This window comes from Hemicordylus capensis, chromosome 4, assembly GCF_027244095.1.
Source record: "Hemicordylus capensis ecotype Gifberg chromosome 4, rHemCap1.1.pri, whole genome shotgun sequence".
NCBI classification, from domain to species: Eukaryota; Metazoa; Chordata; class Lepidosauria; order Squamata; family Cordylidae; genus Hemicordylus; species Hemicordylus capensis.
The window spans coordinates 129,314,422-129,335,940 of record NC_069660.1 but is presented as its reverse complement, the minus strand read 5'-3'; the positions used below and the strand labels follow the sequence as shown (position 1 = coordinate 129,335,940).

The following is a 21,519-nucleotide window of genomic DNA, read 5'->3' as shown; positions in this document are numbered from 1 at the left end:
GTAAACTTGGCTCAGTATAAGGCCAATGCTATGCATTACGGTTGTTTCAGGAAACACTGGTGTTCTTTCTGATCAGGTTTCCCAGATGCATGTGTACGTGTACATTGTTTCAACACTTCATTGCAGAAAACACCAGTGTAGAAGGTGTAGCAGCATTACCCTAAGGCAATTTCATATGCTCTTTACAATCAACAATAAAAGCAATTTAACTAAATAATATATGCAAGAAAGAAAGAAAATCAGAAACATTGTATGAAGCTTCTGTGATCTAATCTAATAAAAAACAAGTCAAGTAAACCTGAATTATTGGAATTTGAGGAGGAGGAGGAGGGAGAAAGGAAAGAGAGAGAACACTCATGTCTACAAGTACTCCTTGGACTGTTTGAAACTCGCCCTTGATTTGCAGGCTCAGCACATACTTGGAAGTAAAATCCTTTCAGCAGTCACTTCTAAGAAAGTAAAAATCTAAAGATCATGCCAAATTAATGTACTTTTAACGTTCCTTTTTATTGTTATATAATTCAGTTGCTCACAAAATTCTAAAAAAGCCAATATAATTCCAGTTTAAGTGAGTTTCAGATTAAATTTCAACATGTTAAGGAAACATCTATACAGTATCTGCTTACACTGCTCGCTTAGTCTTCCCAGGCAAACACTTTGATGCATAATGAATGCACAGTGTTTACTCAGCTGCTGTTGTCAAAGGCACAAACCTCTTTCCCCCCCACCTACCATGTCCCTTGCAAGCACTCATAATTATGTGTGTGTGTGTATTTGTTGGGAACGTTCCCTCCAGCTAGCACATCCATTGTGGTTTAGAATACCCTGTAAATCCAGGGTCCTTTACACCATGCCTGTGCCATTTTGATCACTTTTAAATTCTAAGCTTTGTGCTCTCTGATTCCAGGCTAGAGCATACATCTCCTTAAGTATACAGATGGAGAAAAATGGGTGAGCAGGAAGTCTGCATGCATTGTGGTTGACTGCTCTGCATTTGGCTGCCCCAATCTGTTGCATGGTGGACTGGTTTGAATAAAATGTCCTTGTTTATAATTCATGCATTTTCTGAACAAATTAGCATACTAATTGGTTGCTATAGCCATTAAAATATTAGTTTGCTGCAAAATAGTCTTTATGTTATCTAGGAGTGTGGTCCAAAACCTTTGGTCATGCAGTCCACAAGACTTTTGAGCTGCAGAATTGTATCTGCTTAAAAATTGGGTGAGGGGACAATTGTGAAATTAGTGGATTTCCATTTGTCTCTTTCTACATATATGCAAGAATTCCAAGAAGTATAACTTCCCTAAAAACCATGGGCAACATCCAGGCTAAGTTAGTCATAAGTAAGTCCATTTGACAATAATGGGTCTTAGGTTAGCCATGATTAATTTGTCTCATTCATTTCCACAGTGAACATGGAAAACATATACAACTTTATCTGAGTACTGTCTGTAGTTATTCCCATATTGCCTAGAACGATATAGGCTGCTGGGGAAATCATACAGATACAATCACTCATACAAACATCTACTGCAAAAGTGAAAATGTTTCCTCAGTTCTCCGCATGGCCTGTCTCATCCTGAAGCCTTTGAGACTCACTTCTTAAAGATGCAGTATACAACATACAAATATTCCTGTTACTTCCAGAACATTCCAGGTATTCTGGAAAAGTGGCATGTATGAACAAGCTTAGCATGGTGTGTGTGTGTGTGTGTGTGTGTGTGTGCGCACACACACACACACAAACACCCCTTTGTGTCAGGACAGCTTGTCACTACTTTTCCTGACATAAATTAAATTCCATATCAGAATAAGTGCATAATTAGTTATTAAATATAGTGCCATGATTTTTAATGGGTACATGGATAGGGAAGACAATTTTTATTCATTGTATTTACCAAAATATTCAGGAAGCCCAAAGGAGGGGAAGCACCACACCAATAGGAGCAAGAAAAGAAAGCATGAATGATGCACTGATGGTTTAATAGAAAAATTAAAGTGTATCTGTAAAAGAAAATATTTTGGCTGGTGGCTAAAGGTATCAAGAAAAAAGACTTAATTGAATATTTTAGGGTAAAGAATTCATATAGACTGTGTATAATGGCTTCCATTGGCAATCCACAATCCACTAAAGAATGACTAATGGAACATATATTTGCTTTGGATTAATGCCCCTGAAAAAGTAATGTGTGAAGTGGTCCTCAGTTTTAGCAATAAAATGCACATTGGCAAGTGTTGTGTTTTTGTACATGGACCTTTTGCTGAGCTAGGACTATAATCAATAATCCATTCATTCAATGAATTGACACTTGTATCAAATCCAAAGATATCACTGTAGAGAATGCAGTTTGTTCTATGACTGTATTTGAGTCTAGCATGTTGTAATAGAAGAATTATTGCTGGTTTATTCTCTGTGCCCCCCCCCATTCCTTGTTCCTTTCTTCAAGGATATTGCACGTAGTAAGTTTTCAAGTTTCCCCATTTTCTTAATTCTTGCTTCAGCCTTAACTGTTCTTCCTAGCTGAACTTTTAAAAACCTCTTTTGCACAGAAAAACTCTTAGATAACATCGCAAGGTTCAATTTTTGTTTGTAGCTGGTTCCATTTGGAAAAACAATACCAATTCAAATTTTCATATCCCAGAGGCATAACTAGGGAAAACGGCGCCCGGGGCAAGCACTGAAATGGCGCCCCCCACTGCGCCCCCCCCCCGCCCCCCAACATACTACATTATACTTAGGTTTTTCCTCACAAGTGCCCGCCGCCGCTGCCAAGCCAGGCCACTGACTGGCCGCCAGGCGCCAGCAAAGCAATGGGGGGGGGGTGCAGGCGGCGCGGAAGGGACCACTCGTGCGGAAGGGGGCACCGACACGCTCCCTTGACTGCTGCAGCGCTGCTGCACTGAGCAGGAAACATTTGTATTAACAAAAAATTAATTTTTTTAAAAAAAGAATTTGGTCATGGCGGCGCCCCCCACGTGACCAGAAAAGATGGCGCCCGGGGCACGTGCCCCCCCTATAGTTACGCCTCTGTCATATCCATTACTACTGCTTAAGCAATTAAAAAAAATTCCTGTTAAAATAAAAGTCGCAACATAGAGTGAAGGCTAGGTTCTTTATCTCTGCTGTGTTCTAATTCTTATTTATTCTAATATTTATATTTATATGAAGAACATTTTCTAAATGCTGCCTGTTTGTAATCTGAAATGGTATAGTCCTCTCCATTATGTTGTTCTGTTGCATGTGTAGACCAGGCTTGAAGAGAGATTACTGGAGCAGTATAGGGTCCAGACACCCAGAAATTACTTCCATACCCCTCAGGCAACAGGCTTTGCATTTTTTAAGTCTAGTTTTTACTCAGAGATCCAAAAGTCAAAATTGAACACAAGTCTGTTTCCTTGCACCATAGATCACAGTTTCCCTGTGGTGTAGTGGTCAGAATGCTGGACTAGGATTGAGGAGACCCAAATTTAAATCCCCACTCAGCTATAAAGCTTTCTGGGTTAGTCATTTCTCAGCTAAGCTACCTCACAGGGTTGTTGTGAGGATAAATGTAACTATGTACACCACCCTGGGCTCCTTGGAGGACGAGCAAGATATAAATGTAAGTAACTAAAATTAAATCATCCTGGCAAGTCATGATTTAATTTAACCCATAAGATAGGCTGGAATTATTATCTTCATTTTACAGATGAGCTGAGGCTAAAAAACAGTGGGTTACATAAGGGCATGGCTAAATTAGTAGCTAAAGTGAATTTTGATTTTGAGTTTTTGAGTTTGCACTGTTAGCTATTGAGGCTCTTCTCATGAGCAGCCTAGCCTGGACTAGGCTGCTTGTGAGGAGCGCGCCCAGCCTAACCCCACTTCGTAGCCTAGCTCTTAGCCAAAGTTAAAGGTGTGAGCAAGCCCTCGTCCCATACACCGAGTTAGACCATTGGTCCATCTAGCTCAGTGTTGTCTAGACAGACTAGCAGCAGGTTCTCCAAGGTTGCAGGCAGGAGTCTCTTTCAGCCCTATCTTGGAGATACCAGGGGAGAGAACTTGGAACCTTCTTGTGCAAGTGCTCTTCCCATTATATAATCCAGTTTTTAAAACTCGGCTCCCACAGTCTCTTCTCCATCTTAGAGGTTGTGGTGAGGAAAACAGGGTTGTTTTGTTGTTATAACCAGGTCAGTTAAAATAAAGGATTCTTGTGTATGTTTCATCTCTGAGGCAAGGTAAACAAGTAGGAAATTTTGGCAACATTCAGTGTACACTAATGTAATCCAAGTACTCATTAAACTCGTTCTTGGGAATTATAGAGGGGAGTATTCTAAACACTCCCTTGTTTGTATCCTTTTAAGATAATAATGTGCTCTTTTTGTATAACTGATAAGAACAAACGTGCGTTTATACCAGAGTTCTCCAGCAAACTGCTTATAGCTCATTTCACTTGTTCCTCTGCTACCATTTTATTCCACAGTTACCTTCAAAACTAATCACTATACTTGGAATGTTTAAAAACTGGGCTCAATTCTGCATTGTTGTTAACACAGAAGAATTGTACTGAGGTTCAAACAGTTTTTAGTAACTTTTCACTTGATTGTTTTTCATGGCTTGGTCTGTATCTTTCATTGTTCTGTTGTGGCACAACATAGAAGGAAAGATGCTAAGACCCCCACTGTCCATGTACCTTTAAAACCAGGAACAGTATATTGCAAAGCAACCTGATGCTCTTACTGCTCCAGATCCCATGCAAGCACCACATAGCAATGGCTTCAGTGATTGTGCCAATCTGTAGTATATTCCTGCAGTTTGATAGTGCACTGACAATCATGCAGCTGATGAACAGGTGACACATGCAACATGCTACATATCAAACAGGTTGAATGCTCATCAGCCAGTACCCTGTGAAATAATCCCAGTGTTTAAACCTTTTCTACGGCATTGTTCTAATTACTTTTGGCTTGAGCTTTGAGTCTTCATTTTTTCCAGCATGAAAGTGGTTGCCAGTTCACCATGTGTATAGGTCAGTTAAAGCTAGGCTTTCTCTGAACATAAGAACAGCCCTGCTGGATCAGGCCCAAGGACCATCTAGTCCAGCATCCTGTTTCAAACAGTGGCCCACCAGATGATGCTGAGGGCATGCCCTCTCTCCTGCTGTTACTCCCCTGCGACTGGTATTCAGAGGCATCCTGCCTCTGAGGCTGGAGGTGGCCTATAGCCCTCAGACTAGTAGCCACTGATAAACCTCTCCTCCGTGAAGTGATCCAAACCCCTCTTAAGTAGGGATGTGCCCGAACCATTTTAGAGGCCTCTGAACTGGTTCGAACGTGGCCTGGTCCCGCGCCGGGGGGGGGGGGGCAGGTCTCGCTTTAAGGGCGGGAGGGTTGTCCTTACCCCTCCCACCGCTTTCCCCCTTCTGGTGCTCTGTTTTTGTACTAAGTTTTTTGGGCGGCAGCGTTCCTCCCTGCCGCCGTTGTTTGCCAGAAAGAGCGGAAGTAACTGTCGCCCATGTGTCTGCCACACACACACACACCACGCACACAACGTGTACACTACAATGTGTGAGGTAAAAGAAGCACTAATTTAATAGTCTGTCATCTGCTTTCATTATGGTCATTTGATAGAGCCTTGTAAATGGCTTGCAAAGTCTTGTACATGTTTATATTATAATTGTGTCTTGCTTCTTATCCCTTGTCCTTTTTTTTTTTAGGAAGGAATGGTAAATTGGCAAGCCTTGGGCAACACCCATCCCTTGGGATGCCTTTTCATCCCGTGAACATTCTTGTAAAGAAAGGCAAACTTCGACTCAGGTTGATGTTTGTAGGACTGGAGTGCCATTAGAATCTGTGCACTGATGGACTTGTGCTGGCTGCCAAAAATAAGTGAATGAGTGAGAGAGGGAGGGAAGTGATGAGGAAAGGTTGGATGGCAAAGCTACCATGCATGCTGCCTGCCAGACAACAACAGTAACCAGCAGCAGAGGCTAGAAAGTGAGACCAGCAAGGAGGAAAGGGACAGTATTGGGGCCAGTTAGTCAGAGACAAGGGGGGGGGGGTTCAGTGCCAGCTTCAGTCCAGGGGGTAGACTAGTGAGGGGACAAGGCAGTGTCAGTACTGGATTCGGGCCCAGGAGGCAGGCCTGGCAAGGTAAGCAAGGCAACAGAGCCAACACTGTTTATAACAATCTTCTAGCCCCTGAGCAGCGCCTGTTACACCTCCTCGGTCTTAAGAAGTTGGCCGTTCTTTTCTAAGAGAAGGAAATTTGATATTAGTGAATGCATACAATATAGCGTGAAGGTCTTACTGCAATTACTTTGGAACTGTAAAGTATGCAAAACCATGAATTCCCCCACGAAAGGGAAGCATTTCTCTTTTAACTTTAGCCAGAAAATGCCAGTAACAGCCAGGGCCTAGTTCTGAAAGATAATTTGGAATCCACACAGCCATACTTATGTCTGGACTGGTTATCTCTAGTGTTTGTGCAAAGCTATGTGCCTGCTAGTTGAAAGCCACTTTTCTTGCTTTTAATTCCTTTTTCCTCTTCAACAGCATTTTTTTCTTACCATTGAATATTTTGTGGGGTGTGTGCTTTTAAAAAATGTATTCTGTTTTAAAAGTTCAACAAAGATGTATTTGCATGATTACCCCTTTTGAAGTGACCTCCTGTGAATTACACTGAAAATATTCATTTAGAAAAGCTATTTCTTTGATTGACTAATTTAGATGATTGAGATTTTTTTGCTTACAGAGTGGTTTTATTTTTCAGGACAGGAGCTGAAAAATATATTTTGCGATGTATGTGCAAAGGTTTTGCAGTCATTATCTTTTAATGGAGGCTGATGTTTGACTTCTCAATAGACCCCAGAAAACAGAATGTAGTTCTGTGATTAGATGATGCATTGAGAGAACATTCCAAACAGCTTTTTCATTGTTTTACTCAATTCACACAGAAATTCCACCATGCTTGACCACCTCTTGCATCCCAGCTAATTTGCTTTTGAGAAGGAGCTGTGAGTTGGCATCCCCTTAATGGTCATAGTGATACAAAAGCTGATGCTCAACAGAAATAAAAATGTTGCATTGTGAAGGGGTGTCCATGTGTGATTGCTGCTGCGAATAAAACAGAAGTGCCTTATGTTTTCTTTCTTTTTGGTGACACAGCTCTCCCACCATGGAATCAGTATTACTAGGAATCTTAAGTCTGTTCTTTCATCTATCTATCATGCCACAAAATTTAGTTTTACCCTGAAAACAGAATCGTATGTAGAAAATTAAATCACTTGCAGCCCAGTCCTTTGTTTGTTTTCTTGTAAGTAAATCCTACTGTATTTAATGGGTCTTACTTTTGGATAAGTGTGAATTGGATTGCAGCCTTAGGCAAAAACTGCATATGATTTTTTTTTTTAAGTGAAGCTTGCAACAAAAAAAGTTTTCACAGTTAATCATTTCACAGTTAATGCCAAACCATGGTTTGATATTACTAGAGGAAGGAGCCCCCTGCTTGTGTGCTGTCTCTTCCCTTGCTGCACACTCTGCTTAATTAGTTTCTTCTTGGCTTGTGACACACAGTGCCAGCCACACCATTGCATCTGAACCAGCAGACGATCTTATGCACTTTTGCATTTACCTCACAAACCAGGATCAAATCCCGGTAATTAAATGTGGATGAGGGGAGGAGAGAATTGAAAGGAAACATATAAGCATAGGACTCCTGTAGTGCTAAGCCATGGTTTGGCATTACATATAAACTGGCCTGTTATCTTTCACATTTTTATTTTATTTTTCAGATTTGTATGCTGCCTTTCACCTTGTGGTCCCAAAGCAGCTAACAGAATTAAAATTAAAAACAATTAAAATAATGAAATCATAAAACAAAAAACATCAGAGGCAGTATAAACCAGTGACCAAGCTACTATAAAACCAAGTCTTTGGCCCGGCTCATATGTAATATGGGACCACAGGTCCAATGGAACCGTGGTTCCATGCCTCCTCCCCCCACTCTTGTCAGCGTGTTCGGATGTTGGGGAGAGAGACATTCTGCAGTCAGTGAGACTGCAGAGAAGTGGAGGAGCTGGTTCTGTGGGCTCCCTTCACAAAAGAACAGCCCATACAGCCAATTGGGCTGGAGTGAGGGAGGAGCTATCTCCCTCAACTTCGGCTCTGTGGGACCCAAATTGCGGTGCCAGCGTTTGTATGTAATGCTGGCACTGAAGAAATGGAGTTTGTGGTGGAGTTTCAGAGGTTCAGAGTGGAGTTTGGTGAGGGAAGCCACGGCTTGCTTTCGCCCGCAAACTCCATTTCCCTGGGATCATACGTTCAGGTTTGGAAGCCGGAGGTGAAGTGATCTCCAGTTTCCCATCATGTATAAATCGGGCACGTATGAGAGAGCCCCAGCTCAATCTTTTCCAGAAGTTAATGGAAAAGATAACTCTTAAGTGTATGTTTGAAGGTTGGGAAAGATGGGTCAGTAAGAACCTCCTGGAGGTGGGACTTCAGTTATCTGAGGGCTGTCACTAAGAAGACCCTGTCCCACAAGCTGAACAGCTGAGTATCAGTCACCAACAAAATGTAGAGCAGAGCCTCTTCTGAGGTCATCCTTGAGGTACCCATAATGCAGTCAGGTATCCATTTTTAAAAAATGTAGCAGTCAAATTCAGTTTTTGAAAACGGAAACATATCCTGTCTGTACTTCCTCTGGTACTTTTTCCTGGTGGCTCATCTGCATGACCTTTTACCCAATAGTAAGTTCCACTCCACTGTGTGGAAACTACAGCACTATGGCTGGTTCATATATATCTATTCTTCTCAGGGCCAAATAATGTTCTGAGGTTTTGTTTGACTTTTTAAAGTACAAAATGCAGCTATCACAGAGGCTGCATTCTGACATAGAATACTGACATGGGGTGGGTGGGGAGGTGATGTAGAGGGACTCCTTAACCCTTTCCCCTCTGACCTTTTTCTGCAGAAAGAAAATGGCCCGCCAGCTGCCTTTTTCCATTTATGGGAGAAGAGATACAGGTACTCATATCCTGTGCCCTGACATGCTCTCCCTCTGCGTTCTTGGCTGCCACTGGCAACTCTGTTGTTTAGCACCTCTGACAACCTTGCTGTGGCTGGAAATATACTTGAATTAATGCAGACTATTCCTGGAAAACATTTCACATCTGAAAGCTCAACTACTTAGAGAGAATCTCTTTCATAAGATGTGAAACCTCTTGCAGATTCAGCATATGCATGAGACAGAATATTTATGGACACTTGAAAGGTTGCTGAAATTCTTAAGCTTAACGGTACACATGGAGAGATTATGGTGAAATATCCTGCTTCCTGTTTCTTACCCCTTTATTTACAGCAAGAACTAAACTATATGCTGGTTTGTGTTGTGAATATCTGGACTGGTGGCCAGCGAGGGGAGGAGCATCCCCCCCCCCCTTTTGAGTCTCCTTTTTGAAGATCTGTTAATCCATCTCCTTCAAACACCACACTCATTCTTAAAAAGTTAGATGTAGTTTTTAATTTTTTTTTGTTTCAATAATCCATTAAGTTTATGTTCACTTGAAAGCTGAAAGATGTCCAGCCCTGTGTTTTCTATTTATTTAGCTAACTTCTTGATAGTGTGTATCTAAAGTTCATGAAGGAAATTACTCAGTTTATTGCTGTGAGCTTCACTGTTCTTAAAAACAGAGTTGAGAGGGAGGGAGGAACCATGTCATATATTGCTGATTATCACTGAAGCAATGTACGTGTGTTTGTTGTTTCATCTTTTCCAGGAACAAATAATTGCCTCTAAGCTGAATACAGACATTCTCCTTTTCTTTATGATGGGTTGGCCTAAAAGTCTGATACTCATTTCAATTTCTCTAGTGTTGATATATGTATTAGCTTATCTACTGAATGTTATAATCACAGTTACGTTTAGATTCGCAATCATGATATTTCTGTAAGTCAACTAAAGATACTCACATCCTTATGTATGTGTGCCTATAGGGAAATATTTGCTTCCAGTTTAGCACAACAAACACAGAAGAACCCTGTATAAGCTTCTTAGGACAGGTTTGGTCCCCTGTCTTGGGTGTTCTGCTGTTAGGAAATCAGGATGCGTTTGCTCCTAGGCCAGACCTGCTTGACTCTGGGTTTTGGTTGCTGCTCACCCTTGCCCTCTGCTAAGATTGTCTCCCTGGATGCTGAACTTAACTACGTACCCTCCAGTGTTCTACAGATTAAAATAGGGGTACTTGTGTATTTGTGATTCCTATTCACATGGGAATCACTTTCTAATATGCATTCCTCATTATACATTACTGAAGATTTTTCTTTGCCGCCGCCTTTGCAAAAGCTCTTCTAGCTTCTGAAACTAGTATTAACAGTGTCAGGAAATGGACAATTTCTTTTTAAAAAACAATTTAATAGAATACTTATTCTTGCAATGGCTGAGCTTATTATCGTAACAGCTATAACACTTGAATAGCAGCAATATGCTAGAGCATTCACAGAAATGATCCACTGACACTATGGGTCCATGTGCATGCATGTACATGCATGTGCATTAGGGTTAATCCATCCAGGGAAAAGAGCTGTTATCTAAGCAGTTTTTACAGATATGTGCACAATAACAAATGTATCTGGGAACTATAGTCCACTTCATCAGATTCATTAAGTCTTAAGAATTGGCACAACCCCCACCCCACACACACACACAGAAAAAAGGGGGGAAATGTTATTGTACAATAGGGATAAGTGGAGTATATATATTGACCATAACCCTCTGGACCATGGTAACTGCCCTACTCATCAAAACTAACATCAGGACAAATCACTGCAATCTAATACTCCACTGTAAGTCCCAAGTAGGTCACAACCTGTTCCTGGAAGAATCTTTAAAACCGATCAACTATTGTTCTTATTTCTTGTGGCTTTGCTATGGTTATTTGAAAAACCCAAATCAAATTTGTATTACAGACTCAAATATTGAATCAAATTCAGTATCTTTAATATGATTTACTGGAATTCAATTTTTGACTTCAGAGAATTAGGACAAGAATAAGTAGCCCCTCATTTCTTGGGGTCCATGTGATAATGTAAACAGTGATAGTAAACACAAATTCACCTTTTTTGTGTGTCCTGCATACTTCTGTGCTTCCGTACTCTGAAGGCATACAATAAATCCTTCATGCTTGCCACATTTTCAGTAGAAAAACACTGCACCTGTACACTTGCAAAAAACATGAAGAGATTGGGATAAGATAGGAAGATTGTCTTAAATATATTATCAATTAGGGTGAGGATTCTTTGAACAGAGGCTGGTTTTCATAAAGGGACCACAAATTCTGGAAAAATGTGAGCTCTATGGAGGAGAAACATGCCTAGATGGGAGGAATATATAACAAAAGCAAGAGATAGGAAGAACTCAATGGAGTTGCTTCTGAAAAAGTAAGGGTCAAAGGTCCTCAGTGAAACAATAATTATATGGCTTGTGTTTGTTTAAAGTAGAGGGGGAATTTTTTGACTCCTAAAGTATGTGGATGTTTTTGGACATTCTTGGAGATGTAGGCCTAGTCTAATGTGTTTTTCACTGAGTGGAGTATTTTTCTCCAAAAATAGCTCATCAAATTATGATGCTTTTGGTCAAGTTTTACCCCTATTAAGTACCAGTTTAAATAAAAGCAAAAGGACTTAAGGAGTGGTGCATTCATTGGTCCTGTTTTGGAAACTGATACGTTTGCCTTGAAATGCTTTTGCTTTCTGCTTATGTCTGTGACACTGCCACCTTTGCTGATTTCCCAAAAGTTTATTTAGTCAGCCATTCTTTCTTTATCTCTATCTTGCTTGATCAGATTGAAAGAGTGTTTTGCTGACACTTGACATTCCTCCAGTGTTCTCAAGTTTCATGCAGATAGTTGCTTAGGGAAGATATTTTGAATCAAATGTGGCAAAGTTAAATGTAAAATAATATTGTCAAAACAACCAGAGTAGAATTTTGATGCAAAAATGTTTTTGCTGGAGTGAGTTAAAAAGCCTTTGTCCTCCCTTTCACAGTTTATTGAGATTATTAAAAATAAAAATAAAAATAATTCAATCATACATGGAATACATACATAATAAAGGTAGATTAAAAAGTATCACTTCCTTTTGACATATCCTTCCCTTTAAGTTTCAGGATATACAATATTTTATTATTTATTAATTACATTTTAATAGTGCCCTATCCAAAGGTTCTGAGTGGTACACAACAACAAAACAAACAAACAAACAAAACCCTTATGACACTGATAAGAAGTAGAACTGAGGGGGGAGAGAACTAATTCCAGAAAATTGTGCCAAATGTTATTAAAAGTTTATAATTTCTCTCTTTTCTGGAACATAATGCATTTTGCTTGCCAAAAAGAACAATTCATTAATCTATTAATAGACATTTTACAGGACGTTAACTTTCAGTGTTGCTAAATCAAACATTTGGTCACTAGGAAACTCCTAAATAGTCACATCTTTTGCTCTCATTTTAATTTCCATAAACCTAGTGTCTCAGGAATACATTACAGGTGGCCCTCATTATCCACAGGAGTTCTGTTCTTGGCTACAGCCGTGGATAAGGAGACCTTGAGTGATACTGCCACCTTATATGGAATATGGGGGGGTTAGGTTCCTAAAGGGTTTTTTTTTAAAGCTTTAAAAGGCAGAAATAAGAACAATAATGTACCATGTCATGCTCCGCAAGTCTCCAGCTGTCCAGCAATGCCCTCCAAAAAACCAGAATTCCGCTGATTTTCCATGGAAAAATTGCTAGGTTGTTTTTTTTTAAGCTACAAAATGGCTTCACTCAGCAAAATGGTGGCTGGAAATTACCTAGGAGGTTATTTCCAGCCATCTAGGAACTGTGGAGAGGTGCATTTTAACCATTTTTTAAACCATGGATAACGAGGTTGCATGTCCATTGCCCAAGTGCTGATACGTGGAAATGCGGGTGCTAGGACTGTAGATAAGGAGGGTCACCTGTACTTTAATACAACTAAACTGAGGATGCCTAAATGCTTCTTACCATATATGTATGAGAATAATATCAGCAGAGCAACACTAATGGGAATTGGACATCATTACTCCTCTCTTTACATAATGATCTGAAGACCAGTATATATTGCAAAATATTTTTTGCGGAATTAATTTGAACACCGTTCCTAGCACTCCTTGATGCCATCAAAACCGTCATGATCTTAAGTGATTTGAGCTTGCTTCAGAGTCCCTGCTATGATTGCCCCCTTCTCGCCTCAGTTCCCCACTACCTCTGCCCTTTTCCTCAAGCCCCATTTTCTATCTACCCTTCTTGCAAGTTTCTTTCTCAGATCATTGTCTCATTTTTAACCCTTCCTTTTCCCAGCCCCATAGCCAGAAGTGTTAGAATGATGGGGCTTAAGAAGATGGAGAATTATTACAGAACAGCCTATTTTAAAAAAAATTAATTGTATTAGTGAGAAATTGCATACTGCTTGTGAGCTTTTCTTTACAGGTGAAACTTGGAAAATTAGAATATCGTGCAAAAGTCCATTAATTTCAGTAATGCAATTTAAAAGGTGAAACTGATATATGAGACAGATGCATTACATGCAAAGCGAGATAAGTCAAGCCTTAATTTGTTATAATTGTGATGATCATGGCATGCAGCTCATGAAAACCCCAAATCCACAATCTCAGAAAATTAGAATATTACATGGAACCAAGAAGACAAGGATTGAAGGAAAGAACAATATCGGACCTCAGAAAAGTATACAGTTTACTGTGCTTGATTGGCCAGCAAACTCGCCTGACCTGACCCCATAGAGAATCTATGGGGCATTGCCAAGAGAAGGATGAGAGACATGAGACCAAACAATGCAGAATTGCTGAAGGCCGCTAATGAAGCATCCTGGTCTTCCATAATACCTCATCAGTGCCACAGGCTGATAGCATCCATGCCACGCCGCATTGAGGCAGTAATTGCTGCAAAAGGGGCCCAAACCAAGTACGGAATACATATGCATGCTTATACTTTTCAGAGGTCCGATATTGTTCTATTCTTCAATCCTTGTCTTCTTGGTTCCATGTAATATTCTAATGTTCTGAGATTGTGGATTTGGGGTTTTCATGAGCTGTATGCCATGATCATCACAATTATAACAAATTAAGGCTTGACTTATCTCGCTTTGCATGTAATGCGTCTGTCTCATATATCAGTTTCACCTTTTAATTTGCATTACTGAAATTAATGGACTTTTGCACGATAGTCTAATTTTCCGAGTTTCACCTGTATATCTCTATTATTAAAAGGGCTAAAAACTTGCTTTTTAAAATGAAAGTTGAACATTTAGAGATGATCCAAAGGATCCATTAATCAACTAAGTCTCCCCTGTGGCTATGGCCTGCCTTCAGCCTTCTTGACTCTGGGCTCTCTCAGTCTCTTAAATTCCCAGAACCTTTACCCAGTCCTTAGCTTGCCTTTTTAATCCCAACCAACCTGACAACTTTTCCTTTCCTTGCAAATGATTTTGTTCCTTTGGAAGCTGAATATTCCATACCACCACACTAGTTAGCCAGATAGTGACACTTGCTTGATTAAGTGCCGTCAAGTCAGTGTCGACTTTTAGCGACCACATAGATAGATTCTCTCCAGGATGATCTGTCTTCAACTTGGCCTTTAAGCTCTCTCACTGATGCATTCATTGCTGTCATAATCAAATCTGTCCACTTTGCTGCTATTTGTCCTCTTTCCTTCAACTTTTCCCAGCATTATGGATTTCTCAAGGGAGCTGGGTGTTCACATGTGTCCCAAGTATGATAGTTTGAGCCTGGTCATTTGTGCCTTGAGTGAAAATTCTGGATTGATGTGTTCTATGATCCATCTGTTTGTTTTCCGGGCTGTCCATGGTATCCTCAAAAATCTTCTCCAGCACCAAAGTTCAAAAGCATCAATGTTTTTTCTATCTTGCTTCTTCAAAGTCCAGCTTTCGCATCCATAGAGTGTCACGGGGAAAACCATTGTCTAAACGATTCTAATCATTGCAGACAAAGTGACACTACCTTAAGTATAATACAATATACATAGGTAACTATGTTCATGGAGTCTGAGAACCTTCCTGAATAACCTTTTAGAATTGTAATAGATGCACAATGTTCATCTGAAGCACAGAATCCACCCATCTTCTCTCAAAGTGGTGCATTTGTTATGCAGATATTACCACTAAAACATGCACATGTTTTGGAATTCTACTCCCATCTGTTGCTATTGCAGTTTCTGTGTGAAATGTGGTAATGCAAGTATCTTGGACGCTTATTGGATGTTGATTGTGACACCATTTTGTGGCTTTAAAAAAATATAAATTTAACTTGTTATACTTGTTATTATGTAATGTAATATTGTTATTTTGGAAGCTAAATGCTATCCTGCTGTATCACTCTAGATGCATATAAGTGCTCATCAAGTAGTGGCAAATGGCAACAAGGCAACTTGCTGTTCATGTAGCAATAACCTGTTGCTTCATATTCTGTTCACCTTTGATTGTTTTGCTTTATTATTTGAAAGCTGTGCATCACCCGTCCTCAGGCCTGGAGTACACCTCTGTCCTTTTTTATTTTTACTTTTTTCAGAATCAGACCTGCACAACTTTGGGTCCCCCAGCTTTTTTTGGACTACAACTCCCATAATCCCCAGCCACAGTGGCCAATAGCCAAGGATTTTGGGAGTTGTAGGCCAACATCTGCAGGAGGGCCAAAGTTGAGCAGGCCTGTTCTAAATAGAGAGAATGGCAGCATTTACATTCCTGTACTTCACTCCGTTCAGTATCAAGTTGTTGTCGCTGTGCTAACCCATGACCACAGAGTGTTGTGGTCACAGTCAGGTAAGCTTGGATACGGGGGCAGGTAGCTCAGTGGTAGAGCAAATACCTTTGCATACAGTTACACATGCAGTTTCCCTCTCTTGTCCCAGTCTAAAGTGTTATAGTTGTGGGGGATTTCCTTTCCTTCTCTCCCCCACCTCCCTGCAGCTTTGAACTGGCTCTCTGAAAACTATCCTAAGATTTTGTGCTGTATGGTATTCTATCTATCTATTTATCTAATTTGTAGACCACCCCAAACTTCCATCTCTGGGTGGTTTACAATAAAATAAAGTAAATTAGACAAAAATGAAAACCTTAGAACAATTTAAAACCACAGTCAAGTTAAAAAGCTTGGGTGGAAAAAAACAAGCCTTTAAGGACTTTAAAAAAGTTGTCAGAGACGGGAAGGCTCTTATTTCAGCAGGGAGTGCCTTCCAGAGTCTTGGGACAGCAACGGAGAAGGCCCGTCCTCAGGGGCGTAGCTATAATTGTATGAAATTGTATGATGAACACGGGCCCCCTCTCCCCTAGCTATGCCCCTGCCCGTCCTTATGTAGCCACCAGATGAGCTGGTGGCAACTGCAGATGAGCCTCTGCAGATGATCTCAGTGGGATGGGGCTCATGATGAAGAAGAATGGTATGGCAGTCACAGGCCTACAGACAGGATTATGTGCAAGATCTAGATAAGAAAACTATAAAATAAGTACACTATGTGCAGGGGGGCAGAATCTGCTGCCCTGGTTCATACAGTGTATTTAACTATATCTTAACAGTTTCTTACCTCCGTTTCTTATATAGCATGACCCTTCACTAGCCCTGTATTTAGAAAAGAATTTGCTCTTTGAGACATAGTTAATTACACAGCTATCTTGTGTTCAGTGAGCTGGATTGTTTACAAGCAACACCCTGTTGAAAGGACTCTGGCTTCTTTCCTTAGCAAACTAGCAGAACATTTTCAAAGCCAAGATTAATTGTAGCTTGCCATTAAAAAAAAACAATTAACAACCTTCCCTCCAAGATAATCACTTTCTCTTAAGAGGAAAGCAGCACCTGAGTTTCCTCCAAGCACCCTCTTGTGCCATCATTCCATGAATCAACCCCCACACATTTTTTCCTCGCTTTAAAAGTTGGAAATGACCTTATAAGATGCCAAGAATTCTTGGTTCTTTTGCCTTCTTTCCCTTTAACATTTTACCTTATAGCTTGTTATATGGATTACTGTATGTAAAAATACTGTAAAGTATTTTGAGCACTCTGAAATGCTGTATAACATTGCTATTTATGTTTTTCAATGTATATCTCTTCTATGATCCTGAGGTGTGTTACTTCTGTTTGTTCCTAAGCTGAGGTTTATCTGTGGGTTTGGGTTTTTTTGTAATTAATTTTCTTTTGTACATTTCTGCAAAAATTAAAATTAAAAAGTAAGGCTGGGGGAAGGTTCTCAGCTGTTTATGGAAGTGCCCCAGGATATGATATGATATATAAACTGGGATTTTCTTTTCTGTGTTCCTTATTCAGACATAGAATAACAATATTATAATGTTTTTAAAACTGTTGGGGTGGGATGATCATGGATAAACAATCCTCTCTTTTGAAGGATTTACCTTTTAAAATTGTAATTATTAATAGACCCACAATTATTAATTAATAACTTGCTTAACCTGCACAGAGCATCTGTGCGCTACTACTTGATTGCTCCCCTCACCTCAGAGATCTCTCCACCCTCAACTGAACCACGCTCCTGCTCCTCCATCCGGTTGTTTCCATCCCCCTCACCCCTCATGATCATGGCTGCAGCATTGCTGGCACCTATTGGCCAAGCTGCAGCCCCCTATACCTAGAGACCTCCTCACCCGAGCCCTGGTCCTGCTCCTTCCCACAGGAACAGCAACAGCAGCGATTGACCAGGCCCCTCCTCACTGCTGCTCATTTCCCTCAGGCCGCTGACAGGCCCGGGTCCATCCCTTGCCTGCCTGTCCCCCTCCCTCCGCCAATGGCCTCGGTAGCCCCAAACAGCAGCAGTGGTTGATTTGGCCCTTCCTTGATGCCAATAGGTGCCGTCATGGCCGCTCATTCCCCTCAGGCCGCTGACAGGCTCGGGCCCATTACTCGTCCTTCTTTGTTTCTCTCTTCCCTTCCCTTCTTTCCTCCCTCATGAGTCGTGTGTGTGTGTGTATATGTATATATATATGTGTGTGTGTGTGTATATATATATATAGAGAGAGAGAGAGAGAGAGAGAGAGAGAGAGAGAGAGTATTCCTCTCCTCTACAATCAAGAACATCTTCTGACCAGTAACAGTTGCATTCCAACTGACCTTAACCCTCCTTATCTGCATATGGAATGCCCACTGCCCAATCACCACGGTGCCACAGGCTCTTTCTCCCTATCTGCATATGGAATCCCTGCTGCCCAATCAGATGCTTCTGCTTAAAACTCTTGTGAGAGCTGCTACAAACAGGATTAGCCATGAGTACGCCTTACAGAATTATATATAGAGATAGACTCACAGTTTTTACTGATTGCATTACAAGTTCTGTGAGCATATCTAAAACCAGGGAGACAGGCACAGTTTATTTCAAAAACATAGCAAGGATTATGGTTTCCAAACAAGACATAATTCACACAAAAATGGATTATGCCAAAGAGCCAAGCCCTAAAGTTGATTAATGGAAATGGGAATGTAATCCAGAATGTGAGTGATCAGCATATGTATGGAGTTGAAATGAATGTTTGGTTTGTGGTTAGACTGTACTAGTGCTGGTGTACTGTTGTTACAAAGTTCAATAGTTTAAGCTCTTCTTTGGAAATCTTGTAAGTAGAAATTACTTCCCTTGAGCAGCTACATGAAGCTGAAAACAGCTGAAAAATGCTGCTTGAGAAATATCTAAATAGGGCACACTGTTATCAGCTGTCAGTGTTAATATGCCTTCAGGCCCCATGTTCAAGTTCCCTTGACATAAACCAGAACAGAAAAATGCTCAGGAATTTGGCTTGGTGGGAGCTGGTATAGTCTAGTAGCTAGTGAAAGCAAAGTGGCAAGATTGAGATGGGAGTATACCTGCAATGTCAAAAAGTGATTACCTGTGAACTCTCAAATAATTTTATTTTAGTGCCTTAATTTAAAGGTCAAAATGTCAAACACTTCTTGACATTTTGAACATACTTACAGCTTGATCTACACAATCCAGTTAAATCAAAATACTTTGGTTTTAGGTTGTCTTCAATGCGTATATTTAAATTTAACAGAGCTGTGTATTGGACTCAGAGCTCTTCTATATGTGACCTTTTCATAAGTGTTCATAATTTTATCACTGTATGTACATAAACTTCTAAAAGATAATGTGAAATATTATTCTCTTTTTAAAAATCTTATTTGGTCTTTATGAGAACCTAAACAAATCATTAGCATCAGTTCCCATGTGTTTTCCTTTAATAATGTTGGTTGTGAAGATTCAAAGGCTACTTGGTTGATGTAAGATTGTAGGTGAATTCCACGTATACTTCTCTGAATCCAACCCTTTATAGCATGACTTATGTCTGACTAATTTCCTAATTTGTTTAGTATCTGAGAAACTAATAAAGTCCATAGATAAATTCAAGACTGCATCAGCCTTTCATGCTGTTTAGGCATATTTATATTTGCCTAATATACATATACAAATTTGTATACACATATACAAATACACATATATTTGCCATACACACACACACACACACACACACACACACTTGATGTAAACAGCTTTGGGAACTTTTGTTGAAAAGTGATATATATTTGTATATCATGCGAGAGTGAATGTTCCCAAAATATATTTTGTAGTATAATTATTTTCAGAAAGGTGCTGAAATTTCTGCCAAAATAATAATATCAGTTATTTCAGTACCAAACCTACCTCAGCTCCCATGATTACAGCTGGTGTTACAGCATGTGCTTGGGCCATCACATCCAAGGTCAAATCTCTGAAGTAGAAATGGAATCAACACAATGTGGAGGCAAATGGCTTATAATGAACAATAAATCAAATTTATTAAAAGAACATGAATACACACATCAATTAAGGGAAATTGCACTAATAATGAAAGTAAATCATTTGTGGAGGGAACTGGCAATATGACTAGTCGCCATTCATAGACATGTCCTCCATGAATTTGTCTAAGCACCTTTTAAAGCCATCCAGGCTAGTGGCTATCACCACATCCTATGGCAGAGAATTCCATAGATTAATTGTGCTCTGTGTGAAAAAGTACTTCCTTTTGATGGTCTTAAAATCCTGGCCTTCAGTTTCATGGTATGACCCCTGGTTCTAGTGTTGTGAGAGAGGAAGAAAAAATCATCTCTGTCCACTGTCTCTACTCCATGCATAATATTATACACTTCTATCATGTTTCCCCATAGTAGCCTCGATTCCAAACTAAAAAGCTCCAGATTCCGTACACTCCAAATGTGGCCGCACCATTGATTGATTGATTGATTGATTATTTATTTATTTATCTATTTTATAAACCAAAGGCTCTTTGCAGTGTACAACATATTGCAAAAGACAAAAACACACACACCATTCAAGACATAGTGATAAAAACAATTCAAAAACAATTAAAAACCATTCAAAACTAATTAAAATACTTTTAAAAAACCATTTAAAAACCTTGGAAGGCCAGGCCACACAAGTAAGTTTTTAGGGCTCTCTTAAAGGCCAATAGCAAGACTAAACTGCAGATATCCTCCGGGAGTGCATTCCATAGGCCAGGAGCAGTTACAGAAAAGGCCCGGTTCTGAGTCACCACCAGACACACTGGTGGTAACTGGAGACGTACCTCTCCAGATGACCTCAACGAGCGATGGGGATCACACCGAAGAAGGTGCTCTCTAAGGTGGCCTGGACCCAAGCCATTCAGAGCTTAAAGGTAATAACCAGCACTTTGTATTTCCCCTGGAAATATATCGGCAGCCAGTACAACTGTTTTAAAACAGGCATGTGGTGGCGTCCCAGCTGCAGAGGGTCTTGGATGATACGGATTATCTGGACCCTTTTCAATCTGGCTTCCGCCCCGGGTATGGGACTGAGACTGCCTTGGTCGCTCTAGTGGATGACCTACGCCGGGAACTAGACAGGGGGAGTGCGTCCCTGTTGGTTCTGCTGGACCTCTCGGCGGCGTTCAATACCATCGACCATGGTATCCTTCTGGGCCGCCTCTCGAGTATGGGAATCGGAGGCACTGCGTTGCAGTGGTTCCGGTCCTTTCTTGAGGGGAAGGTCCAGAAGGTGGTGCTGGGGGACTACTGCGCGGCCCCGTGGCCGTTGGCCTGTGGGGTCCCGCAGGGTTCGGTCTTGTCCCCCATGCTGTTTAACATCTACATGAAGCCGCTGGGAGAGGTCATCCGGGGATTTGGACTGAGTTGTCAGCAATATGTGGATGACACTCAGCTCTATCTCTTATCTAATCCTAGGGAGGCGGTGGATGTCCTGAACCGGGGGCTGGAGGCCGTGATGGGTTGGATGTGGGCTAACAAACTGAAAATGAATCCGGATAAGACGGAGGTACTGTTGGTCAGTAGGAAAGCCAATCGGGATGAGGAGATTTTACCAGTTCTGGATGGGGTTGCACTCCCCTTGAAGGAGCAAGTACGCAGCTTGGGGGTACTACTGGACCCGGCTCTGCTTTTGGAAGCTCAGGTGGAGGCGGTGGC

General features: G+C 40.7%; 1 protein-coding gene across 10 annotated transcripts in view; it reads left to right on the top strand.

Moving 5' to 3' along the window:
- The window catches only part of SLC44A3 (solute carrier family 44 member 3), a 215,791-nt gene that overhangs the window by 7,511 nt on the left and 186,761 nt on the right, over window positions 1-21,519 (top strand). For 7 of the 10 annotated variants that reach the window (XM_053244977.1, XM_053244984.1, XM_053244976.1 and 4 more), the window contains one exon: window positions 8,948-9,000. The exons of 2 other annotated variants lie outside the window; for them this stretch is intronic. The gene's annotated coding sequence lies outside the window, so the exon portion shown is untranslated. Of the gene's footprint in view, window positions 1-6,104; window positions 6,130-8,947; window positions 9,001-21,519 lie in introns of those variants that run through there. One more of the 10 variants, XM_053244980.1, reaches the window with a different exon arrangement.